The 27,948-nt window shown below is 42.1% G+C and overlaps 1 pseudogene; it reads left to right on the forward strand.

Moving 5' to 3' along the window:
* The first annotated feature begins 34 nt into the window (after positions 1-34).
* On the forward strand, positions 35-27,948 carry LOC142149727 (histidine N-acetyltransferase-like; annotated as a pseudogene).

Raw genomic sequence — 27,948 nt, forward strand, 5'->3', positions numbered from 1 at the left:
AGATTTTTGTTCTGACACCACAGGAAGGGGGCTGTGGGCCCTGCAGCTTGGTTTTAAAACTGCAATGTGACTCTAAGAAATTGTTCACTTTTGGGAGTCAATCTGATATTGAAGAATGTCCCATTTTCCTGCTTCTCCCAGCACCAGAAACTTGATTATATGTGAGTTATCAATTCTGTGTTTATCCTTTTTATTTTATAAGAAACAATTGCATTATATTTGTATGCCTTTTAATAACTGTTTTTTCTTAAGCATTGTGGATGTTTGTTCCATATTAAATTACACTTAATAAGTTCAAGTCTCTGTGTTCTTACGAATTCACGCCACAGTTTGGTCAAGCTACATAATTGAAACAAGGAGAGCATTGTAGTTTATGTTGACTCTGATTAAAGTAAAATTGTGCTAGATTAATTCTAGGGAGAACCGAAGGCTTCCTAAATAGGAGTGTCAGCTTCTCAAAAATGGTGGTGGCATATTTGGTACAGCAAAGCTTGTGTGTGGCATAGATAGGGAAGGATTTAATCATTTTATACAGACCAGGGGGTAAATGTATCAAGCTGAGAGTTTTCCGGCGGGTTTGAAAAGCCAATCAGATTCTAGCTATCATTTATTTAGTGCATTCTACAAAATGATAGCTAGAATCTGATTGGTTGCTATAGGCAACATCTCCACTTTTCAAACCCGCCGGAAAACTCTCAGCTTGATACATTTACCCCCAGGTGGTTGTTTTTGGTGAACAAAAAACACAAATATCAGCGCTGGAGTATTAGATAACGCCTACCAATGACTGAATCCGCAATATTGATACGTAAAAACCACAATGTTTGTTATAATATTGTGGACAAATATTACATCTTAAATCAGTGCACTGATGTATATACCACATAAAAAATAAAATATAAGAACAGCAAATGTAAAACAATCTATAACTTGATAGAAATTGAGTAATGACTCTGTTACCAATTTAACAGTGAAAACTGATAAATAATGGTCTCTTTCTACTGATCAGTTTGCAAGATAGCATCTCCAAAATAAAGTCTATAATAGTCAATACTGTTAAATCTATTTTAGCCAGCAACTGTTGTAAAGGAACATTAATGTCATACAATCCCTGATTGGAAATACAACATATAGGGGCATATTCAATTGTTGGCGTTACACGGAAAAGTAACGCGGTATGCGTACTAATACCGTCATTACGGTAATAGTGCGCGTAATTACCGTTATTACGGTACCTTTAATGCTGGATTTCAGCTCGCAGTTCAGGGAGCTGCGAGCTGAAATCCGGCTTAGTATTGCCGGAATAACGGTAATACTTTTAACGCTGCAGGAAAATCAAACAATTGATTATGCCCCATAGTATTGACTCTGAAATGCCGGTATTGTATAGAATTCAAAATAAATGTCTACATGAATTGAGTCCTATCACTCATTATTATTATTATTATTATTATCTTTGACTTATAAGGCGACACAAAGGGTCCACAGCGCCGTACATACAGAAAACCGAGAACCAAGATACAACATGATACAAAAATATATACAAGCACAGGTGACAGGGTGAAGCAAATCAGATTATTTCTGGGACAGATAGTGAAAGGGATGGTAGAAATCAGCGAGAGGAAGGCCGAAGCTTAAGAAATCAGGGAAAACAGGGTTAGTGAAGCAGGCCAAGATGTACAGAGTGATGGAATAGTAGAAGAAGCACCACACAAGGAAAGAGGGCCCTGCTCATGAGAGCTTACATCCTAAAGGGAAGGGGGGACACAAATAGGGTGGTACTAACTAGGGGAGAGAGCCAGGACAAGGAAGTTAGGAGGAGGGCTGATAGAATTGAATAAACAAATGAGTCATAAGGTCACGCTTGAAGCCTATGAGAGTAGATGCTAACCTGATGGAACGTGGAAGATCGTTCCACATTAGGGGAGCAGCCTGGGCAAAGTCCTGAAGACGAGAGTGAGAGGAGATGATCAGTGAAGTAGTGAGGCGGCGGTCACAGGCAGAGCGGAGGGGGCGGGTAGGAGTGTAGGTAGAGATGAGATTGGAGATGTAGGGAGGGGGAAGATTGACTAAGAGCTTTAAACTCATAGAGTGAACTTTACGAAATGAAATGCATCCAGATAATTAGCAAATGTTAATCAAATGCAGTAAAGGGTAAAGTGAACAGTGATACTTTCCTGGTCCGATAGGTGTGTCCAAGTGGTAGTGACTCTGGGAGAAGCAGTGATTGATCTTACTATCCTCGGTCCGATATTCCCGTGAAACACTATACAGCGCTTGGCTGTTCGGGTAGCTGCATTTCTCAAGGGACGAAGGATTGGTCGCTAGACCCAATATCAGTTCAATCGTATCCTTGTCGGAGCAGACATTGGAAAGTTGTATATCCCAATCAACTATTACACGACATGTGGTACATCAATCGTGCCTATTCCTTACTGACGCGTTTCTTCACACACAGGTGATTTCATCAGAGGATGTATGAGGTTGGTATGGTTGTTTTTTGGTTAACCCTGTGTCACACACGCTTCATGCAGGCTCAGGTGAGTGTTGTTCATGACAATAAGTTACATATGTTAATCTATGTAAGTACAAAGTGTGTAGTTAATTCTTATCATGATGTGGAAGTATTATCAGGGGCGGGTGCAGAATATTATGTATTAATTTTACTTGTCTTGCTTTCTCGCTAAGTTGGTTGCGAGTTGTAGCCCAAATATATTTGGTATAGCTGGGGTTTACTCTATCATGATGGAGCTGTTTCATATAGAAGAACTTTTGGGGCTTTGAAAGGGTGCCCCTGGACAACGAGCACTGTCCTACACTACACTACACTAGGGACACACTACACTACAGAAAACATATATTCTACCACACTACCCTACAGAAAATATATATCATACTACACTACGCTACAGAAAATATATATTATATAGGGATACACTGCACTACAGAAAATACACTATACTACAGAAAACCTACACTAAGCTACAGTAAAGGATTCTATACTACAGGAACGTTCCCTACATTGAAGATAAAGAATTTGATCCAGGATACAAGGATTTGATAAGTATCATTCATTATATATATATATATATCTCTATAAAGCTATATGTGTTTGTAATGTGGATTTAAATATTTATGTACATATAACTGTAGCTATTGTCTGATATCTGTGATAGTTAACTCAATATTATAAATACTAATTCTTATTAAGGATACATATGTAAAGCAAGGATAGTGTAAGAAATAAAGTTGGTGAACCTAGGGTAATTTTTATATTGATATACTATGTTATGTTGAACAATGTTATGATATGTGTGTGAACCGTGAATACAAGCTTTTCTGTATTAACAGAAAAATACTTTGATTTAAAGACATACATATGTTGTGAGTATTGGTTTTTTATAACAAATATATACTGTGAAGTACAGCTGAGATACAGTGGTTATTGGATAAATAATTCTGCAAAGCTTAAATGTTATTTAGTGTGGTCAAAAGACTGAATAAGGCAAAGTTGCAATAGTCCTTTGGAAGGGTCCTGCTGGGAGGAGAAAGACGTTTCTGAACTGAATAGGAGCTTTCTGGAAGCAGCATTTTTAAGTCTCGGGTGGTTGGGGGAGAATGTATCAAGCTAAGAGTTTGCTGGCGAGTTTGGAAAGTGGAGATGTTGCCTATAGCAACCAATCGGATTCTAGCAATCATTTTGTAGAATGTACTAAATAAATGATAGCTAAAATCTGATTGGTTTTTCAAAACCATCGGAAAACTCTCAGCTTGATACATTTACCCCTCGGAGGCTTAAGGGGACAGGAATAACTACAGTGAGAAGTAACACTTAACACAGAATAAAAATGACTTCAGTATCTGGACAGGCGAGTATGAGTTTTATTACCATTGAGAAGTTGTCAGAAAATAGTATGTTTAACCCAGTGATACCTAATGATTACACATCTGCTGAAAATTTATGGGCAACACTTTTGGAACAGGCTTATACATATGATACGCTGTGTATTCAGGCCCGGCGTTTCCATTAGGCAACCTTAGGCAACTGCCTAGGGCGCCGGGACCTGGGGGGTGCCACTGACTGGCTGTTGTGCAGGGGGCCGCGGCCACCGGCTGTTTGAAGTTGCAGTCGCTGGATAAATACAGTGCATGGCGGACACCGGATGAATGAATGGGTTTGCATTGCGTCGGCTGTGGACTTTGGCGGCAGTGTCACTGTGATGTCCGGCTGCACCGCCTACAACTCTCAATTTGTCATGTGCCTGCTGCAGTACCGCCCACAGGATCTGTCTGCTGCACACTGTCAGTGTAAATAAAGTTATTGCAGTGCCACTCCGCTCCCTCCCCATCATTCCTTTCTGTGAAGCTCCCACACACCCTCCCTCTGAGAAGAAGGTAAGATCCGTGACTGTGAGGAGCGGTTTTTGTGTCATCATTGACACTTGGGTCTAGATTTACTAAGCTGCGGGTTTGAAAAAGTGGGGTTGTTGCCTATAGCAACCAATCAGATTCTAGCTTTCATTTATTTAGTACATTCTACAAAATGATAGCTAGAATCTGATTGGTTGCTATAGGCAACATCCCCACTTTTTCAAACCCGCAGCTTAGTAAATCTAGCCCTTGGAGAGCCTCATAGGAGGGTATTGGTGGGGAGGGGGCGGTGGGCTGAAACCTTGCCTAGGGCACCTGGAGAACTTGCACGGTTGGGAAACTGTGCTTAATGCTCCTATGCCACAAACAAGTCACGGTAATGGCACAGGATTGCATGTTCCCCATTGAAATTATAGTATGGAAAAGACTCAATTTCTGTTGAAAATCCGTAAGGAAATTCCAAAATATGATCCCACTATAGTCCCTTTTACCTCTTGCGATATTTTTGAGGTACATTGAGACAAATTTACTGTCGCCCCAGAACATCGCATGGACTTGTTTAAATTGTGGTTACCCACTCACCTCAATCAGAGGTATGCAGAAACTGGAAAAACTGCTCCCAAAAATGGTCAATTTCACAATGAGGAAGAGAGACTTTCTGTCCTCGTGAAATTGGCAACTGGCCATTGGGAAGTTACCCCAGAGATCCTATCTAACTTTAAACCAATCATTCACGATGAGCCATTGTCTCTATGTGGTAGGTTTGAAGCAATGTATAGAAAAGTAACCAAAAATCAAGGTAAAGAAGTTCCAGAAGGCATGATATGCATGTTTGTGGAAAAGTTTCCATACGTTGACACAGCAATTCGCTTAAGTGTGGCTAAAGAACCAACGCTTGCAGATGCAGCAATGGTTATAGAAGAGTACAGACAAGATTTTATGAAAAATAGGAAGTCACTGAAGATCAGGGAATATGTTGTGGTAAATGGCAGATCACAAGATAACCGTTTCACAACATATGGCAAAGTGCGCAAACAGACATATATTACCCCTACAGCTCCTCCATAGGACAAATGGCTGAATGTGCAATGTTATGCATGCCTGAAGTTTGGCACATAATGACATATCTATTCCACCAGGGATATTTATAATATAGGGATTTCCAGTGTCCTTAGCACTGGGGCCACTGAGGTTGTGGGAAATTCCAATGATAGAAATAGCAGCCCTGTCCTGGTAGTAGTAAAATTGGGGGGACCAACACTTTTTGACCTTCCGATTTTGCTGGTAGCCCTAGAGCTAAGCTTTTTTTGGGGGGTGGAGAACGGTGTTTTTTAAAATTTAGTTACTTATGTTTTATTTTATTTTTTAAGGTTCTGCCAGTGGTTGTGCCGGCATTGCTGCTTGTTTACTTGTTGACAGTCACTATGTCGACCGTTTTAACTGTGGTTCACATGTCGTCATTCTGAATGTCAACATTTTAACTGTATTGACATTTTGATTGTTGACATATGGTGTCGCCATTTTCAATGGTGATATTTTCATTGTTGCCATTTTGACTACATCCACATATGGGAGGCATGAGTTGGCCAGTAGGACCATACTGGCTATATATAATAACCAGTGAATAAAACTTTTTAAGTGTAATGAAATCAGCCAAACATTTTTTCATTATTGTAGGGATCTCTGTGTTTCCAAGGTGATTTACCCACCAGCTCAAACCACTTCCTACCTTAAATTATGCCATTAAATTGCCCAGACTTTCCCAGGGTTCGGTGACACTTACTATTGAGGAGATATTTGTGGCCATAGCTTCCTTTCCAAACAATAAAGCTCAGGGGGTGGATGACATTCTTATAAAATTGTATAATAAATTCAGAGATTAATTAGTTCCACAATTATAAGACAATTACATACAACTATTGGAGCTGAGCCACTTGCCACCTTCCATGCCTGTGACGCTGATAATTTTTCTACCCAGACCTGGCAAAGATCCTCTTTAGCCAGATTCCTATCGCTCTATATCCCTATTTTTAGTACGGATGTGAAGATATTGATCAATTTTTTTTCCATACAACTAAATTCTATTATTTCCCAAATAGTTCACCCTGACCAAATGGGGTTTGTGCTGCACAAATCTGACATCTCTACACACATCCAGTTGCGCCATCAAGCTCAGCGGTATTCTGTCGTGGTGTCTTTTGATGCTGCCAAGGCCTTCGTCTCGGTGGAGTGGGGCTAATTATTATATATAGACAGGTTGTACCTTATCCCCTGCATTGTTTGCTTTGGCTAAAGAGCCTTTGATGTTTTTTATTCAGGAGCATTTGGCCATAATTAGCCTCCCGAGGGTATGGCCAGGGACACTATATTCATCTATGCCAACGATATGCTCCTATTGTTATCTGCCTTGCAACCCTATCAGGAGCCTCATGCCCCACTAAACTCAGAGGCCTGTACCTCTCTACACCTATGGGCCTTACGCTCAGCCTCAGCTCTATGGGCCTTCCACCCAACAAACTATAGGGGTCTAGTGCCCCAGCAGACTATAGGGCCTTGCACAATGCCTACTCTAAAGGGCCTTAGTCCCTGCACCCAGGGCCTTGTGCCCTATCTAAACTGAAGGACTCTTCTACCCACTCTACTTCTAAGGGTCTTGTGCCCTGTCTCTACCTAATGGGCCTTGTGCTCAAGTTCTACCTATTGGACCTTGTGTTACTGGGGCCTTATGTCCCCTCCCTAACTATGAGGCCTAGTGCCCAGATAAACCCTGCCTATACCCTAACAGCATGAGGGCTTTATGCCCACTATGGTACTACGGGCGTAGTGCCCGAGCTGTGCCCATGGGCCTTCTGGCTGACCTAATAGCAGGAAATATACTCACCTGCTCTGTGCAGGATTCTCAGCTTGCCCCGGCGTTGTCAGTTCTTCCAAACCCCCCAGCTGGCAGCGCTTCTTTTCCTCTTCGGCGCCCTGCTCCCTGCTGTCTTCTTTGTGGGTGCGCCCTTAGCCCTTACAAGGGCTCCCTGACAATGATCTATTCTTTACCTTGATCTCGATGGCTTCTGACTTGCGTGCTGTCTTTTTCTTCTCTTGCTGCTCTATCTTCTATGTTGTCTTCTCATGGCAGGGTAGCTCCTATACTTTACAAAGGCTCCCTGTCACTTCTGCCGGTGTCCGTGTTGACTTTTCTTCTGGATGTCCCACGACGTCCTCTTCCATCTCATCTGCCACTACTCTGAACTGAAAATGGCAGCGCCGACAGCTATCTTGTTTGAATTGTTGGCTCGCAGCAGCGACATCAATTCAAACGGCCGGAGGTAAGCCAGGATTGGCTCAACTATCCGGCCGCAGATTGGCCAGTAGGGAAAAGTGAGCCCTGGTTGGTTTATTCGCCCTATGCTGCTGGGACCTGAAAGAAAAGACAAACTTATCACTGCTGGATCCCGGGCTGGGTAAGTGAAGAAGTCTTTTTCTCTCTTCTTTCTTCAAGGTCTTCAATCTTCTCCTCTGTGTTCATCCTCTTCCAGGGCACGGCAGCAGGGCACATCTCCACAGCTGCCGGTTTCCCTGCTCTAATTCACCAGCCCCACCAAAAAAGTCTAGTGCTAGTAACAGTAAATTCAGGAGGTCCCCACGCTTTTTGTTACCTTGATTTTTCTAGTACAAGCCTAGGCTGCCTAAGGTTGGTTAAGCTGCTTGCGGATGGGGTGCACTGAGTGTTTGTATTGTTTTTTACATATATTCAGGTTTTTTTTTAACATCTATTTATTTATGTCGACGTTTTGAACGTTGACATTGCAACCCTGTAGATATTATGACAGTGTGTCAAATGTGTACAAATATTACATGTCAACATTTTGAAACTGGAGATATTAACATGTAGACATTATGAACATATAGACATTATGACTGACGACATTATAACAGTGTAGACATTTTGAATGCCGACAATATGAATGTAGACATTTCTACTACATCTCCCCCACCACCATAAGGCAATGCTGTGGCTAGAGCTAACTGTGTTATAATCACACCTGCTTTTATGTTATATCTGCCTACAAGAGGTCATTTTCAGAATATTTTTCCAGGGCCACTTTAAGTACCCGATTCGCCCCTGCATGTACCTGTACCGCAGATCTTCCCTGCCACACAGTACACTATACAGCTTTTTCATAAATCAGCCCTTACCCAATGAATTTGCGTTGGAACTCGTTTAAAGCTTGTAAACCTTTGATAGATTACTGAACAATTTAATAATAAAATCTCATTCAATTTAGAAGCAGTCTCTAGAAATGTTATCTAGTAATAAATCTTCTCCCGAATGCTTACTGAGCGATTGGATAAAACGTTATGCAAGTCAGAGGTGTAGCTGTAATCCTGGCTTCTCTTATGCCAGCTTACTCTCTTTCTATCTCTAAATATAAGTCATCCCTATTCTGCCTGACCTCTTTCTACAAGCCTTCTATATTCTATAGCCTTCACAAAAATTGCCTTTGGAAACCAAAACTGCAGACAAAAACTTTCACCCGATATCTTTATTTGAAAGTAAACAGGGCTTGTGCAGATTGTCACACAGTCTCCATAAGCACCATCTATTTCAAAATTCTCCAGGTTGAAAAGCCTAAACTGTAAGGGTCCCAGGTATAGCACTCTTGTGGTTTCACTAGTTGGGAGTGAAGAAGGACTAGAGTTTTGATTTCATGGATGCCCCTCTTAATTTCTAACGTTATCAAAATAATCTACGCCAAAACCATTTCAGACTGCAATTGGAAAGAGATGTGTGAGGTTCATTTCCTAATAATAAAGTGGGTAAATGTGTAGAAACCCATATGCTTTCATTGACTAAATGTTATTGGATTGATCCAAAGCTAGTTGCTGACTGTTTGTAGCTAGTCTGCCCTTTTGCACTCTTTATTGGTAAATAATGTCCAAAGACTTTAATTGGCCAAATGTGTGTCTTAGCTGGCATAGGGTGTGTCACATTTTATGAACTTTACCCATTTATATATACTTATATCTGTTCTCAGCTGCAACACACATCGGACAGACATTTTCAGCATGTCGACACAAATAATTTTCCTACCAGCCACCGCTGAAGACTACGATGAGGTGATGTCCATCTCTGGTGGAATATACAACGGTGCAGACTATCTGCCTCATAGATACCATGCATGGCTGAAGGAACCTAGTCGGAGGATGTTTCTGGCCAAGTCTGAGGGCAAAGTAGTGAGTATGAGAGAGGACATGAGAGTGAGACTTGACTTCACCATTGGGCCCCAGCTCTGACTTATTCTTTGCATTATATCATACGTCTCAGCAGAAGTATAGATATAAATCAAGTAATAAAACAAATGTGGGCAAGATATTGAATTATATACAACAATTAATGAAAAAAGTGCTTCACTTATGAATGTAATTAGGGCTGTCTTATATCGCAGTACAAAAATAAACCATAGGCACATTCAACTGAAATATCAGGGTTAATAGCAGTATCCGAATTGCTAGATTTTAGGCCATATATATAGATTCTATCCCTGGCGCCACATCTTACATTCAAATTAATGAAAATGATGGTGCAAAATATGTATGTTTTATTCTTTAATTATATAATAGAAATATTTCATAAAACAGTTTTTGAAAACATCAACATGTATAAACTGTCTCAGTTTATTACACTCGTTAGTGCACTATTAAAAGTTCTCATAAAAAATATTATTGTTAATGTGCTTCTCAGTTGCGTGAGTACTCACGTTTGTCCTGGTTTTGATGTTAATTCCATATGATAGATCCTCGATGTTAGTATTAAGTTTTCTCTTTAGTTGGTAGTCCTTACACAGTTTTCCGGCAAATGCCGGTTGATGATACCGCTGGATGAATGCGGTCCTCACTTCCGGGTTAGTTGGAACACATATGCGTTCCAGCTTCCGAACTTCCGGTTCCACGGATCATCAACCGCTATTAGAAGTTGGTTCACTGCTACCGTAGCTTTAGTCTTTGGATGATGTCTTATAAGAGTTTCCCCAAATAAATCCACATACACTACCGCTACAAGATTACAGGTGTATATTTAGTTGGAACCAGGGCTGAACTGGCATTTAAAGTACACAGGTCCGCCTCAGTCCCAGAACAAAAGAAACCCAAAATGGGTGTTACCACATTGTGTTGTGGGTGGGGCCAAAATGGGACATCGATACATACATTATAGTAAAACATTACATTTATCACACCCTCCCAGCCACATCACGCCATCCCCAACCCACTGTACTTATCTATGCTTCTGGTGCTGCTGACATCCATCAGGGTGGGAACTTCCTGTAGAGTGAGCAGGGAAGCTCTTTGTCTCACGAGATTACCAAATCTTGTGATACTTAGAGCTCCTCAGCTTGCTCTGCAGGGTGTGCCCTGTCCGGGAACTGAGAGCAGCTATCAGTTCCCTTCCCCTAACCAGAGCTGGATTAAGGCTCAGGGGACCTGGGGTATTTAAGACAGCAGGGCCCCTATTATGTAACATGGTAATCATTTTAGACAAATACACAGGCACTACTGTTTGAAGCACACAGCTCTGCCTTCACAAGCAGTACGTTGTGAAGCGGGACATACCTCCCAACTGTCCTTGCCGTCAAACCAAATCCTGACTAAGTGAGGCAGTCACCCAAATTCAAGACTGCCCCACCAGATTCAGGACAGTTGGCAGACTGTCCTGGTCTCTCCTACCTGTCTTGGTCACTTTCACCACTTGCAGCAGCTGGTTTCTTTAGCTCAGTTCTTTCTTATCTTGATCCTGGAACACTGGATGCCCCATTCTGAAAAAAAATGGGATACATGAAATTTAGAAAACTCCAATCAGCCCCGGTGTTAAAACAATAGCACTCACGTTTTATAATTAGGCTTCCTTCCAGTCCCCACAATAATAATATTCACATTTAATAAGTAGACCTACTTCCCTCCAACCAGCCCCAACATTATATTAACAATATATCCATTTACTCAAAACATATTTCCCTCCCTGTAAACAGTCCCAGCAATAAATTAAATAGCATTAAAGTTTAATAAATATAGCCATTTTCCACAACCATCCCCAGCAAAACATAATTCATATTTACATTTAATAAATAGACCTCCTCCCCAAAATCAGCACCATATTCAATTGATAGCCCTAAACCACCCCAGCATGAAATTAAAGGTTCCTTCACCTCACCTTAAATAATTAGCCCCCATCTACACTCCACCATTAAATAGCCTACCTCCCACACTATATTGAGATCCTCCCTTCCCTCACATACTATATTAAAATACTGCGCACACACACACACACACACACAATATATGTATGGCCCCACACACACACTAATATATATATATATATATATATATATATATATATATATATATGGCCCCACACACACACACACACACACACTAATATATATATGGCCCCCCCACACACACACTAATATATGTATGGCCCCACATACACACACTAATATATATATGGCCCCACAAACACACACACACACACTAATATAAATATGGCCCCACACACACACTAATATATATATATATATATATATATATATATATATATATATATATATATAATGTCCAGACTCTACACAATTGCCAGCCAGACACACAGGCCCCCCAGTGACACAAGCCAGCCCCCCCAGTGACACACAGCCAGCACCCCCCTCCAGTGACACACAGCCAGCACCCCCCTCCAGTGACACACAGCCAGCCCCCCCTGTGACAAACACACAGCCAGCACCCCCCACTGACACACAGCCAGCCCCCCCCTGTGACACACAGCCAGTCAGCCCCCAGGGACACACAGCCAGCCCCTCCAGTGACAAACAGCCAGCACCCCCCCTAGTGACACACAGCCCCCCCCCAGTGACACATAACCAGCCAGCCCACCCCAGTCCCCCAGTGAAACACAGCCAGCCAGCCCCCAGTGACACACAGCCCCCCTAAGTGACACACAGCCAGCCCCCCCCCGTGACACACAGTCAGCCAGCCCCCAGTGACACATAGCCAGCCCCCCCAGTGACACATAACCAGCCAGCCCACCCCAGTCCCCCTGTGACACACAGCCCCCCCGTGACACACAGCCAGCCAGCCCTACAGTGACACACAGCCCCCCCAGTGACATATAACCAGCCCCCCCAAGTGACACACAGCCAGCCAGCCCTGCAGTGACACACAGCCCCCCCCCCAGTCACACATAACCAGCTCCCCCAGTGACACACAGCCAGCCAGCCCTGCACCCCCCCAGTGACACATAACCAGCCAGCCAGTCCTACAGTGACACACAGCCCCCCCAGTGACAAATAACCAGCCCCCCCCAGTGACACACAGCCAGCCAGCCCTGCAGTGACACATAACCAGCCCCCCCAGTGACACATAACCAGCCCCCCCAGTGACACACAGCCAGCCAGCCCTGCAGTGACACACAGCCCCCCCCAGTGACACATAACCAGTCAGCCAGCCCTACAGTCATACAAAGCCCCCCAGTGACACATAACCAGCCAGCCAGCCCTACAGTGACACACAGCCCCCCCTCTCCCTGAGAGAGACACACTTACCTTTGTCACGTCGCTGCTCAGCGGACATTTTCAATGTGATGTGATGCCAGTAATCACATGGGACGCGCACCACGTGACAGGTGCCGTCCCATGTGATTAAATAGCCGCACAACACATTGAAAATGTCCGCTGAGCAGCACACAGTGCGCTGCGCTGCTCGGGCGGGCATCCTGTCCCGCTGGACCGGCCCAACTTGCCATCGGCCTTTCTGGCATTTGCCAGAAGTGCCCGATGGCCAGTCCGGCCCTGGTTGGAACGCAACACTTGATTCAGAAAGTTACTTATTTCTATCTTGTTGCGACTAAATCCCCTTCACCGTAGGTACCTGGTACATACACTGCATGGAAAATAGCACGCTCAGTGTGAGCTAGCTAAATCCCCTACACTGAAAGTACCTTTGGCCCCCTGCTGGTCTGATCATGAATTGGAATTGGATTTAGCCAGCTCACAGTGATGTGTCTATATCCCCTTCAGTGTAGGTAGTACAGTAGAACATCCCTCTCTATTCACATAACTTGTTTTCACTAGCAGACAATTATAGTTGCCAGCTCTTTTGTTTGGTGTTACTTAGTATTCTCTATGGCTGGTGCATGTAGATTTGCTTACAGGAGTTGACTATTATACTTGTATGCTTTGTAGTTGATGCTTTAGGTTATGTTTTAATCATACTTGCCCACTTTACCGGATTGTCCGGTAGACTCCCTAATTCTGCATCGATCTCCCTGATTGGTTTTCCTGCATCCTGCCACTTCCTAGTGAAGTGGGCAGGATGGGGTGCTCTATGACGTGAGTCACGGCAAACCGTGTAATCATCATCATCATCACCATTTATTTATATAGCGCCACTGATTCCGCAGCGCTGTACAGAGAACTCATTCACATCAGTCCCTGCATTGGAGCTTACAGTCTAAATTCCCTAACATACACACACACAGACCGACAGACAGAGAGAGAGACTAGGGTCAATTTTGATATCAGCCAATTAACCTACTAGTATGTTTTTGGAGTTTGGGAGGAAACCGGAGAACCCGGAGGAAACCCACGCAAACACGGGAGGACATACAAACTCCACACAGATAAGGCCATGGTCGCGTAATGTAGGCTTTGCCACCTGGGTCATGTTGAGGCAGCTGCGTAAATGTATCTTTAGGAGCGGTACCAAAATGACACGATTCTCTGTCTTAACCACCCCTCTAGGATATGTTCAGATTTTAGTGTTAACATTTTAAGTTAAAAAGTACTTGGATATACCCATGGTGTATATTTTGCTCAAGGGGTACATTATTAACCCCAATGGGTCTGATGACTCCCCAGTCATTGGCTCCTGTCCAAGTACTAGGATACCGCATCCCTCTCCTTAATCCTACTGGAACCATATTCAAGAAGGGCAGTGGGAGTAGGTATAGCAATTATCATAACAAGAGCGCAGAATTGTGAACACTGGAAGTAAGGCAGACAAGAGGAGGAAGGATTCTGAGGGTGCTCTATCACAGTAAAATCTTATATATATAGATCATTGGTTTACTTGTCTGTCCAGTTATGCATTCAGACATCCCTGCACCGATTGGGATGAAACCAACACGTGATGGTCCAGTTGGATCCTGTCCAGGTTTTAGGAAGGCTAGGGTCCCAGTAGAACCTCCCGTTGCTGTATGCTGGGCAGAACCTTGACCTGGCGAGTCTGTTCTGGACCTTCCACTAGATGGATTTCAATGACATTTATAATAAAAAAGCAACAACACTGGGCAGCCATCTAATGGGTGTGTTGGAAGACCTGCTAAGCTTCTAATTATTTTGAAAAGGTTGACAGTTACATTCAACTTAATAGCTTGAAGATTCAAACCCAGGCAACGCCGGGTACTTCAGCAAGTAATTAATAAAACAGGATCTTTATTCTTAAGATTATTTGCAGAATTATCTTTCAATGCCACAGATTTTGTCTCTCAGCACTTATTGTGGAGGGCAGAACTTGCAATGAAAATTAGAGTGCACCACAAATTTATAATTAGACACGCACCTAACTTAAAATTACCTGCGCTGAAAACAGATGTAGTTAGTTGCACACTGTACAATTATGCGCCAGTGGGATTATGATGGATCAATTGCAAGTCGCATTACAAGTTACTTATTGTTGATATAGGTGCAAAACTAAGCTTATTATGCAGGGACCTTTCTTATAATCAGACGTGGTGCTAGATGCATTTTTTTATCCCAAATTTGGACATTTTTAACTCAGAAAAACTGTGAATATATAATGATTGTCAGGCTAAAAGAAATGTAGGCATTCAATAAAACAATCCTAATAGTGAAGATGTTGCCAATCAGATTCTAGCTGTCATTTTGTAGCATGTACTAAATAAATAACTAGAATCTGATTGGTTGCTATAGGCAACATATCCACTTTTTCAAAGCTGCAGTTTAATGAACATACCCCCATGAGTGTGCTGGTCCGGGCAGCTGCCTGGATCAGTCACCCCTTCCAGGGTCCTCCATTGCTGGGGGAGGAACCTTGGTTGGCGTAGCAATTAAATGTAAAGTACAGACTTGATATACTAAAAATTGAGATGTTTTTGAGAAAGTATAGCAGGCAAAACAACAATAAAGATGTAGTAATTTTCATGAAAGAAAATAAATAGCTAGTTTATAACAACCCTTACCTCTCAAATATACTAAAAAGTTGCTTTCAGTAGGTTTTGTTTACATCACATTATGTATTTTTTACAAAATATTCAAATATACAGTATATTACAAAGTTCAGCTGTCTGTAGTAGGTAACAGCACACACACACATGTCTGATAACGTCCATTTACAATATCAGGTAACATATTCCACTTGTTGGTCATCATAACAAGCGTCAACATAACTATCACTCTTTGATTTAAATTCATAAGGCATTATTTGAATGGATTGTAGAGGACCAAGATATCATTGCAGCAAGATGGAGGTTGCAGCAGTCTGTACAGTATGTAACAAAAATTGCTTTTGTAGTACAAGAAAAACTGTTTTATTTCTGAAAGAGTAATCAGGGAAAGAAAACAGAAGAAATAATAGGATTTTTATATATCCGATAAATCCTTTTATCTTAGTCCACTGGGAAACATTGGGGTATAATATAGGGACCAATCATGCGGACAATTTAAGACATCCTAGAAGCTCACTGTAGCCTCACCCTCTCTATACTTCTCTCCCGATAGGCCTTTAATTTATGTTTAACCCTGGAGAAGAGTAGACAGGCTCAAACGTCAGCGATCGTGGGTGGGCAGTACAGCATCATGCCAATTTCTTATCAACAGACTTGGTGATTGGGTACATAGCAGACGAGAGAAACAAAAGGAGAGAAACCTGGGCACCTTAGCTTTTGATACATTAACAGGAAGGAAAGCACTTTTTCCTCCTGTCGCCTAACTAATAATATTGACTAGCTACGGCCCAATCAGGACACCCACAGAAAAAGAATGTGACTCGAGTCTTCTTGGACTCCATATCAGCTTCCAAGGACTAAAGCCAGAGAGTCCAACAAGCCAACATCACAGAGGCAGATATCTATGCCCCAATCAATCCATTGTCCAGGACAACCTCTCCCAGATACTCTGTAGCTCCCTGAATCTGCTCCACCAACAGGAGCAATTCAGAGCACTGATTGCCAGCTATGAAGCCCTCAGTAAGCTGCTCATACCAGCATTTCACAACATCGGGGCTTACATATAGCCAGTATCCCCCACCTGACCCAGGCCCCTAAAGGAAACATGAAGCCTGTCCCAACATTAAGAGGTACCCCTTCCTGTGGCCCACAGCAGCTTGCTAAACCTATCTTCCAGCACTGTGGTGGGAAAGGTTAACACTCAGTCTTGCCGACCTACAGAGCACCCCAGTAATAAAAACAATGCCCTGCCACGCTGGGCAATTAATCTAAACTGAAGGCCTAACAGGAGAGGAGTATAGAGCAGGAGGAGTGTAAGTGAACTACTAGGATTCTTCTTAACTTTTTCTACACGAATAATGCCAGGAAAAGAAAGAAATTATGGAGCTCCTGCACCGACTACCATAGAATTTCAGCAGCCTGCCTACACTGTGTACCATGTGACCGCTGTGATCATATGACCCTGTGATGTCATATTGACGTGCCAAGGTACCTAAGCTTAAGGGGATTTAGCCGCTACCATTTCTATCTGGGCTGGTGTTTCACCTTTACTGGATTCCTCTGAGGAAGCCAGTAAACGTGAAACGCGTTGAGTGCGAATGGGAATTCACAGAAGGACATAGAATTTTATTTTCAACATCTAACACCAGCCCAGATAGAAATAAGTAACTTTCTTAATCAAGTGCCGCTAACCGGAATTTCGGGAATGTATACACTTGTAATCTTGTAGCGACATCTGTGTATGTAGATTTATTTGGGGCAACTCTTATAAGACATCATCCAAAGACTAAAGCTACGGTAGCAGTGAACCAACTTCTAATAGCGATCTATGATCCGTGGAACTGGAATTTCGGAAGTTGGAACGCATTTGAGTTCCAACTAACCCGGAAGTGAGGTCCGCATTCATCCAGAAGTATCATCAGCCGGCATTTGCCGGAAAACTGTGTAAGGACTACCAACTAAAGAGACAACTTAATACTAACATTGAGGATCTACCATATGGAATTAACATCACAACCAGGACATAGGTGAGTACTCACGCAACTGAGAAGCACATTAACAATAATTTTTTTTATGAGAAATTTTAATAGTGCACTAACGAGTGTAATAAATTGAGACAGTTTATATATGTTGATGTTTTCAAAAACTGTTTTATAAAATATTTCGATTATATAATTAAAGAATAAAACATACATATTTTGCACCATAATTTTGATTACTTTGAATGTAAGATGTGGCGCCAGGGACTGAATCTTAATATAAGATATTGAATTATGAATAGCTGTGGTGACCTTAAGTAGCTGCCGCTTTCCCTACAATTCAGCCACCCTAGGCCCAGGCTTGCTGTATTTGGCTTTTCCACAAATCCAGGCCTAGAAGAAGTTGGATTTATTATGTGATATTTGTTATATGGTGGGTATACATGTGTCATTGAGTTCTCTCCACTCAGGTGGGCTTTGAGTCATTCTTACTGGTTGATGGTGGAGTTACTGCGGTGGTGAAAGGTCTTCGGGTAGCCCCCTGGTTTAGAGGACGTGGGGTAGCTGGTTTCATTAAAAAGTTTTGCTTGGACACCCTGCGTTCTGACCACCCTGAGGTTAAATCAGTCTGTCTGACCCGTGCAGAGGATCCTCCACCTGCCATGCTACAGAAGTACAGAGTGATCAATACCAAGGTGGTTTTTATCTCATTATCTCCAATCTGTCTGTAATTACTACCCAGTCTGTTTTTACTTTTATTTGAACTTGTGTCAAAGATATGCACATTGTATTTACTATACATCCTAACACTGAAAGTAATCTGGGCAAAATATGACCACAGTCCTAATCCACCCAACCTTGCCACCCAATCCACACATACATATCCACAAGTTACTGTCATGCCAATTCATTAAGCTCTGCTCCCTTTGGTCACCAAGAAAATGGGACTATTGGGGGAATGGTTTAACCATAGTGTAACCCCCCTCCATGTGCATCAAATCAGTGGGTAAAAAGTACCTGGCTTTTCCTATATACAAAGACTGCAGTATCTTGAAAAACAGTGGTACACATGCAATTTGCCTTTCTTTTAGCTTATTAAATCGATGGCTGTCCTATTATTTACATAGGAGAATGCCTATTATGTCATACCTATAATAGTTACTCAACAGTATGCCCAACTAAAAGCCTACAGAAATATATTAAAGCCGTGAAAATCGTAATGTTGGTCTGTCGATTTACCCTGAAAACAATGCATTTATTCTTTTCGTTAGTTGTCAAATACACTTTGTTTTACTACATAAATGGTCCTAAAATCTAATGTCTCCTCTAATCTGTTTTCTCTCTTATTTCTCTGATCCCATTCCTAATTTCCTTTAGCTTCAACAAAATCCAAGATAACCCTTTCTCATCAATAGGACATTTATAGTCGTCAATACTAGAGATGCCAAATCTCTGAATGGGTATTTACAAACATTCATCATTGGTGGCAGCGCTGAATGACTGTCTGAGGTCTGGTCTTGGGGCCAGAAACCATTACATTCTACTTGTTTCTCGACACATAGCTCCATCAGACCCTCAATAAAGTACACATATTTATAACTAAAAATTGGGATCAATCAGTGGAAAATGCTCTATTACTGTAACCAGTAACCATTGGTGGAAATTATTGTCTTTCACTATTTCTGCTTATGATTCCATGTATAATGCGTATACAAAATGGTAATTTAATATACAATAGATAATAGAAGGAACATCTCCCTGCCCTGGAAAAACCTAAACAAGTAACATATATAGAATTAGATTTTTGAGGAACAAAATACCACTGACCATTAAAGGATAATTCCACCCAAAACAAAACAAAAATATTGGGAATGTTCCCTGAGTCCAATGTTCATGTGATCTATCTGGTCTCCCAATGTCTTGCAGTCTTCTGGTGATGCTGGTCTAGCTCCTGCTCAGTCTTGGTGGTCAAGAAAAGTGCCTGAATGAAAAAATGACCAGCTGAGCAGGAGCTTGTGACTTCCCAGTTTATTTTTATTCAGACAGCTTCTTGACTGCTGAAAACACACTGCTAGTGAGAGCAGACTGCGCAGAAGATGTCAGGGGTCCCTCTTATTCTCCTCCATGTAACCTACAGTCCCTCTTTCCCCCATCCGTACACTGACCAGCGCTCTCTGCTATCCATATAGTAATCCGTTCCATTTATTCCCTGATGCACTCTCTTGCCCCATTCTGTTCTCCTGTTAACATCCCAGACCCCTTTCTTCTCCATGCATTCCTCGAGCTCCGTCTTCTACATCTTGTCCTGTTCCTTTACTTTAGGATTGTGGAGGAGTGCATGATAGTATACATTCTATAACACATTCTGTCATAGTGATGAGTATACACAGAAGAAGAGGCAAAGGACAAAGTTACAAACATTCCATAAATTAACATTAACAATAAACTGCTACTGAAACAGGGTGGGGAAGGAAGCGATTTGGCGAGAGGATGAGCTATTGAGGCCTGGTATTTGGCCTAATGGAGGAACAACCATTTATGGGACCATTTCTTGCACAGTGGCGGGGAAGGGTAGAAATATAATAATATATGTAGTACACCACTAACTGATGAAATATGTCACATGGTTTTTGATGCTGTGAATCTCCGATGCAGGCACACGGGCAAATAGGAACAGAGAAAACCTCACCGCTTCCAGGGAAGTATGATCACATGAGATGGGCAGCCCATCTTGCAGATCCCCTGCCTCAAGTTGAGAACGCAGCATTAAGGAGATTAATGTACAAACACTGAAAATGCTAATACACTCTGGATAGATTGTACACCTCATTAGAGCTGCTAAATGGTTCTCAAATTGGTTTTGCTGCGTTGGATTAAACGTTGAAGATTTGTGGTAGCCTTGAACTGTAGACTAAAATTTAGCTCAATTTGACCAAAGTGAACAAATTTGACCATATTGAAGACAGTTCAAACATATTTCAGCTTATACAGTGACAGTTTTTAGTATTTTTCATGGTTCTCCATGGTAACTGCAAACTTTAACTTGAACAAAATAATGTTCGCTCTAGCCACTTAAACTTGAAAAGGCAACATTTATGGATTATTTTACCGTCTTAGTCAAACCTTAGTCAAAAATCATGATTGTACCAAAGGAATTTCAAAGATCCTCGAACTTTCAGCACCTCTAAACATTATCTAAAATCCCATCTGTGGCAAACACAGGTGTTTCTGTGGGTTACCAGTGTATATAAATTGCCAAATTAAACACTGGGAAGTAAAATAGGCCTTACTCACCCACCACTAACATCCCTAACAGTTATTTTATGCTGAATCTGATATATATATATTTGATTTATAATATATATCTGATATATCTGATTTATAATCCTGGCAGTTGGTGTCACTTAAGACGCTGAATGACAATCACAGTATATATCCAATATTGTAACCACCATATTGTATTTTATTGGTAAGATTGTCATGCAGGACAGACAAGTGGACACCAATTTGCCCCCATCACTTAACGGTATGATAAAATCATCAGATTTGTTCTCTAGGTATAGCTGCCAACCAAGTTCTGTTTCAGCAGACATGAAGCACATGGTGGCTTCTTCTGGAGATAGTCTTTTTCTGTTATAATATGTTCTTTATATCCAAGTTTTGCCCCCAAAAATCATCCCATTAACTCTCTCCAACACCCTGTCTCAGTTTCTCTTTGTAAGTTTCCTGAAAGCCAGGGTTCTACTCTTCTTTGGTCCTTTGTGCATATGAAATTACTCGCTGATCAACAGAATTCCAGCTCCTGGTAAGATGGTACAAGAGGTAGTGAGAGAGTCTAAGGTGGGGTCCTGAGTGCCCTAGAAACTTTGCTGCTTCCAACTCACTATTTACAGAATATCATTCACACAGTGTCCTAATATTGAGTTCCACATAGAGATTTTTTCCGACACTTATTTACACTACGTGAACCTTCAATACTCCATTCTCCACTGGAAAGCTACATTCTTACGCCGATATCTTTCTCCATATCAGGCTACCCTCTTACACTCACTACTATGTTCGCACCAAGTTATCCTCCTATACCAACAGTTTTCTGTAGAAAAAAATTGTAGTCCCATAGGGGCATAAGAAAACAGCAGGGGAGAGAGACCCAACAAGATATCTAGACAAATGTTGCTGTTTTATCAATTTATATACCAAGTTAGTTGGCAAAATGTGTGCAGAAGGTACGTGAATAAATGTTTACCACATATGTAAACATAAAATAACAACTTTAATAACTGACTACACAGTCTTACACAAAATAATTTATGACCAGAAACATAGGAACTTAAGTTAAAGGCATGCACTGCAGTAAAGTTTAGACTGAGAGATTGGCTTCAATCAACACTAATCAATACTCTACAAGAGTAGGTAAATAAAATCATATAGTTCATATTCCAGGTAAATATGAGGGTTATCCTCAATCTTTCGTCCAATATTCAATAGTTAAAAGCTTTATAATGATAAAAAAAGAATTATCTGTTTGATCCGTTCAGAATGGTACTGATGTGAACAAATAGCTAATTGTAAAGTCAATAGAGATCAGTAAATACCTCTGTACTCAACATAACTCAACATAATACAGTGTATCCAGAATAAAGGTTTTTTTTTTACATTTTTGGTTAATCTAATATAGGATTAGGAGTTTTCCTATCTCATCTCCTTAATGGCAGCACATTTTACCGACACATTATTCAAGGAAGCGCAGACAAGTTCCTCTTTCTATTTACATAGCATTTGGTGGATGCAATAGATCGCATAGAAGGATAGCTTGGATACTGAAGACTGTCTTTTGTATCCAAGCTATTCTTCTACACTATCTATTGCATCCACAAAATATTCTCTCTTAGATTCAATTCTATATTCACCAGGCTATCCTCCTAAACCAGGGGTCCTCAAACTTTTTAAACAGGGGGCCAGTTCACTGTCCCTCAGACCGTTGGAGGGCCAGACTATAGTAAAAACAAAAACTATTAACAAATTCCTATGCACACTGCATATATCTTAATTTCCTTACTGTGCTTCTCTTATCCCCCTTTTTTCCTTACTGTGCCTCTCTTATCCCCCTTTTTCCTTACTGTGCTTCTCTTCTCCCCCTTTTTTCCTTACTGTGCCTCTCTTATCCCCCTTTTTCCTTACTGTGCCTATTTTATCCCCCTTTTTTCCTTACTGTGCCTCTCTTATCCCCCTTTTTCCTTACTGTGCCTCTCTTATCCCCCTTTTTTCCTTACTGTGTCTCTCTTATCCCCCTTTTTTCCTTACTGTGTCTATTTTATCCCCCTTTTTCCTTACTGTGCCTCTCTTATCCCTCTTTTTCCTTACTGTGCTTCTCTTATCCCCCTTTTTTCCTTACTGTCCCTCTCTTCTTTCCTTTTTCCTCCATAGTGTGCCTTTCTGCGTTATTCCCTTTTTTTCTTACTTACCTTTCTTTTCGCTTCTTTCTTCTCTTCACTTTTGTCTTCTTGTTTCTTTCCTGGTCCTCTCCGCGCTGCTCCTCACTGAAGGACAGGCGTGACTTGATGATGTCACGCCTGTCATTCAGAGTTAACAGTGCAGAGAGGAGGGAGGAGGAGGGACGCCAGCACAGCGATCAGGTGAGTAGTGTATCTATTTTTTTTTATTTTTTTTTTTACTGCTCCCCCCACCAACGAAGGGAGCCCTGAACCCGCCCGCCCGCACCCCCCCCTCCCCCCGCCGCCGCCGGGGGGGGTGCCATTGAAAAATAAAAAAAGGAGAATAAAAAAAACCACGTGCCCCCTGTGCCCCCCCTTAATCCGGCTATGCCCGGCGGGCCATATAAATGTCCTCAGTGGGCCGCATGTGGCCCGCAGGCCGTAGTTTGAGGACCCCTGTCCTAAACTATTGTATTATTGCATGCAAGCTATTCACATTAAGTTATCTTCCCACACATAGTTTTCTGTTTCCAAATTATCCTATTACATTCATTCATGCCTACACCTGATGCACCTGTATAGACTCATTGATATGTCCATCAAGGCATCTTTCTAAACTCTGTTTTATCTCCATGCACAAGCTGACACCCACTTCTACCTCCACACTAGGCTATACTCTTAGACTCCGTTTAATTTCCACCCAAACCTATTATCCTGCGCAATTAGTCAGTTTGTCTCACGCACGTCAGTCAATCTGTTCCATACACACTGCTGTTTTTCTTCTCTCCCCCTCATCCCCTTCTTAGTACCCCTGTAACCTTAGCCCACTTGTTTGTAAGTCCTCTGCCCTCATCTCCGTCCCAGATCCAGCCCGCTCCCATGCACCAGCAACCCCGCCAATGTCATCCATATCTACCCACTTCCCTTTCTCCTGTGCTCTCTGGAATTCCAGATCCATTTGCAATAAACTGGCCTCTCCATGACCTCTTTATCTCCAACTCTCTTAACCTTTTTACCATCACAGAAACCTGGCTTTCTTCCACTGATACTGTTTCAACCATTGCTCTCTCCTATGGGAGCCTCTCTTTCACCTACTCCATCAGACCTGATGAATGCACAGGTGGCAGTGTGGGTATCCTCCTATACCCCAATCGTATCTTTCGTGTCATCTCATCTGAGCACTCCCTTTCATTCTCCTCCTTTGAAGTCCATGCTATCCGTCTCTGCTATCCCATCCATCTTGGGGTCTCTAATCTATCGCCTCCCTGGTCTCGCTTCCCAATTTCTTGATAAGTTGCTGCCTGGCTTCCCCACTACCACTAATCAGACCTCCCCTCCATCATCCTAGGTGACTTTAACATCCCAATCAAAAATCCCACAGACCCAGCGCCCATTATATTTCTTACTCTTTCTTCTACCCCCGACCACTCACAATAGACCTCTTCGCCACCCACTGTTTCGGTCACTCCCTTGACTTTGTCTTCTCCCATCAATGTTGTCTTTCTGACTCTTCCAACTCTCCCTTCCCACTCTCTGACCACCAACTCCTCTCCTTCACTCTTTCCTCATTTCCCCTTCTAGACGCAATATTGATGCTCTTGATCCTGCTATTATCACCTCTTTGCTTGAAACTCTCCTCTCCACTCTTTCCACCTTGTACAACCACACCCACTGCTCTTCTGTGCACCTGCACCGCTCTAATCGCCCACCTTGCTCACTGCTTCAATCTAACCTTCTCAACTGGCATCTCCCCCTCATCCTTTAAATATGCTCTTGTCTCACCCATTCTTAAAAAAAAACAATCTTGACCCCACCTCATTTCCTAACTACCACCCCATTTCTCTTTTTCCTTTTGCCTCCAAAATATTTAAGCGGCTTGTCTACAACCAGCTCAACAGCTACCTCTCTGACAACTCTCACCTTGGTCCTCTCCATTCTGACATCCACCTCCAACACTCCACAGAAACTGCCTTGACCAAAGTCACCAATGATCTTCTCTCCAGACCAAATTCAGGGGCCACATCTCCTTGCTTATATTATTGGGCCTCTCTGTGGTCTTTGACACTGTGGCTCACCCTCTACTACTTCATACCCTTCAGACCATTACCATTTCTGACACAGTCCTTTCATGGTTCACCCCCCTACCATGCCAACTGCTCCATCTCTGTTTCTACCTCTGGCTCCCCCTTCTCCCATCCATCCTTCCCGTAGGAGTCCCACAAGGTTCTGTCCTTGTCCCTCTACATTTTTCTCTGTACACCTCTTCCCTGGTTGTACCATCAATTCCTTCCGCCTTCAGTACCACCTCTATGGCAATGACACTCACCTGTCATCTCCTGATCTCTCCCCTTCCATCCTCTCTCGTGTGTGCAATTGTCTTTACACCATCTTCTCCTGGATGTCCTTACCCTTTCTCAAACTTAAGATGGCCAAAACTGAACTCAATGTCTTGCCTCCATCAAGAGTCTCCTTCCCTCCTAACCTCTCTTATCACCATTGACAACATCATTATCTCCTCTGTTCCCCAACTCTACTGACTAAGAGTCATTCTTGACTCCTCTCTCTCTCCATCTCCTCTCACATTCAATCTCTTTCCCAATCCTGTCGCTTCCAGTTCTGCCACATCATGTCAGACCATTCCTTTCCCATGATGCCACCAAAACTCTTATATACTCACTGATAATTTCTCATCTTGACTACTGCAACCTTCTCCTTACTGGCCTCCCCTGCTCCCATCTCTCTCCTTTTCGATCTATAATTTAATGCTGCATCTAGATTCATTTTCCTCTCTCACTGCTCCACATCTGCCTCGTTTCTCTGCCAATTCTTACACTAGCTTAACTTTCCCTACAGAATCCTCTTCATATTTTTCAACCTAGCGTACAAGGCCCTCTCCAACTCCACTACTCCTTATATCTCCAACCTCCTCTCTATACATACTCCCTCGCGTCCTCTCCATTTGCCAATGATCATCTCCTTTCCTCCCCACTGGTAACCATATCTCACTCCTTTTTCCAAGAATTCTTTTGTACTGACCCCACAACTGAAACATTCTCCCTCGTTCGATCAGACAATCCCCTAGATTGTATAGCTTTAAATGATCATTGAATAACCACCTGTTTAGAATCTCCACTTAACCATTTCACCATGTAATATACCTCACCTTTTGTCATCCTCTATCTCTCCCACTCTTGCTTCTTGTCAGATTCTCTTACATTGGTTTACCCCCATGTGTCAATCGTTTGTCTGCCCTTTTCCCTTTAGATTGTAAGTTCTAGTGAGCAGAGCCCTCTTCCATCCTGTTCTCATTATCTATAACTTTTGCTCACCAAATACACTGCGCATCTGCTTCTTGGACTCTCTGACCATTGTCTCCACTCCTCCATTGTCTTTGCATGTCTTTCAGTGGCTCTAAACGTGTTAGTTACGCCGACTCTAATGAGCACAGGTTTCAGCCTGTACTGAATATATCCCTTGCACTTCAGTAGCTGTGTTGAGTGTTGTAGTGTTGTTTGTTTACTGTATTGTTTTCCCTCTGTACGACGCTGCAGACCTCTTGTGGTGCCCTACAAATAAAAGTTAAATATAATACCCTATAAATAAATTTTAATAAAAATAATAATAGTAATACACTCACTTCCAGGCTATACTTTTACACTTATGCCTGTTTGCACCCTAAGCTCTCCTATTATACCCATTCTCATCTACACAGCAAGCTATTCTCCTATACACACTCATCTTCATCGTAACTTATCCTCTTGCACTTATTAGTCTTTTACAATTTCACCTTTTTTCAATATCATAATCTACCACTGCACTTACTCTTCTCTTCACACTAAGCTTGTTTTTCACTCCACACCAAACTATTTTCTATTTATCTGTGCTCCAATTCCACTTCCTCTTAATCCCCATCTAATAATCATGTGTGCTATTAAAGTTTGTTCCTATGCATTTCCACTTTGTCGGCTATTGATGTATTCTCATGAATTCAATATGTTTTTCCATTAGGCTGTCATATCGGTACTTCTTCCCTCTAGCCAGCTTGAAGAAGTGCTCAAATTGCTGGAATGTAGAGTGGACAATTTAGAAAGCTCCAAAACCCACTCTGTCCTTGGACCTACTGAGATGCTTAAACTTTTTGAAGGAGCTAACATAGGAGAAAAGTTGGTTCCTGGAGGAAGACTGATACAGAGCTGGCTTCCTCTTACCACCCATAAAGTCAACCTGGAGCTACTTAAAGAACGGAGGATTGTTTCTATCTATTCTAACCCGTGTTATACGAGTGATTTTCTAGCACCCTCCAGTGATGGTACTATTATTAACACAAACAGATGTCAGCCCAGCAATGAACACATTGCAATCACTGCATCTTCCCTTACTCCATTACCTTATTCCACATCAAGTACTCAGTCTCCTGACATTTCTGCTCTCCATCTCTCATCAAAAAATTCCTTTTCTCCTGGGTTCCTTAGCCTTGGTACCCCTCCATATCCAGTTCCATTTACAAAGAGTGCGCACCAATTCGACATTGACATGTTTGGAAATGACCCAGTATATGCCTACAGCACTTAAAGATGGGGATACAAGCTCTGCCTGTAGCGAGTGATATAATTTGCTTCATGTATGCCGAAGAAAGTCTCCGGACTGAACTCAATCAACTGTGCGAGGGGCTAACTCCATTCCATCTAATGAGAGAACAGATGGTGCTAGAAATGGATATCTAGGGGATTTTGATGTCTACCTGTGAAAACCAAGTGTCTAATGTAATTAGTCCAGCCTGTGAAGATATTGTGCAGGCTCTGTGGGTACAAGAATATTGATTATCTGTGTCTGATCACACGGTACCAGTATAAGAAGACATTATTTCCTTTCTATTGGTTTCTAGACTCTAAACCTTTACCCTAAAGAATTCAAGATTTAAATCAGTTCTATATTATCA

This window comes from Mixophyes fleayi, chromosome 4, assembly GCF_038048845.1.
Source record: "Mixophyes fleayi isolate aMixFle1 chromosome 4, aMixFle1.hap1, whole genome shotgun sequence".
In the NCBI taxonomy this organism is placed as follows: domain Eukaryota; kingdom Metazoa; phylum Chordata; class Amphibia; order Anura; family Limnodynastidae; genus Mixophyes; species Mixophyes fleayi.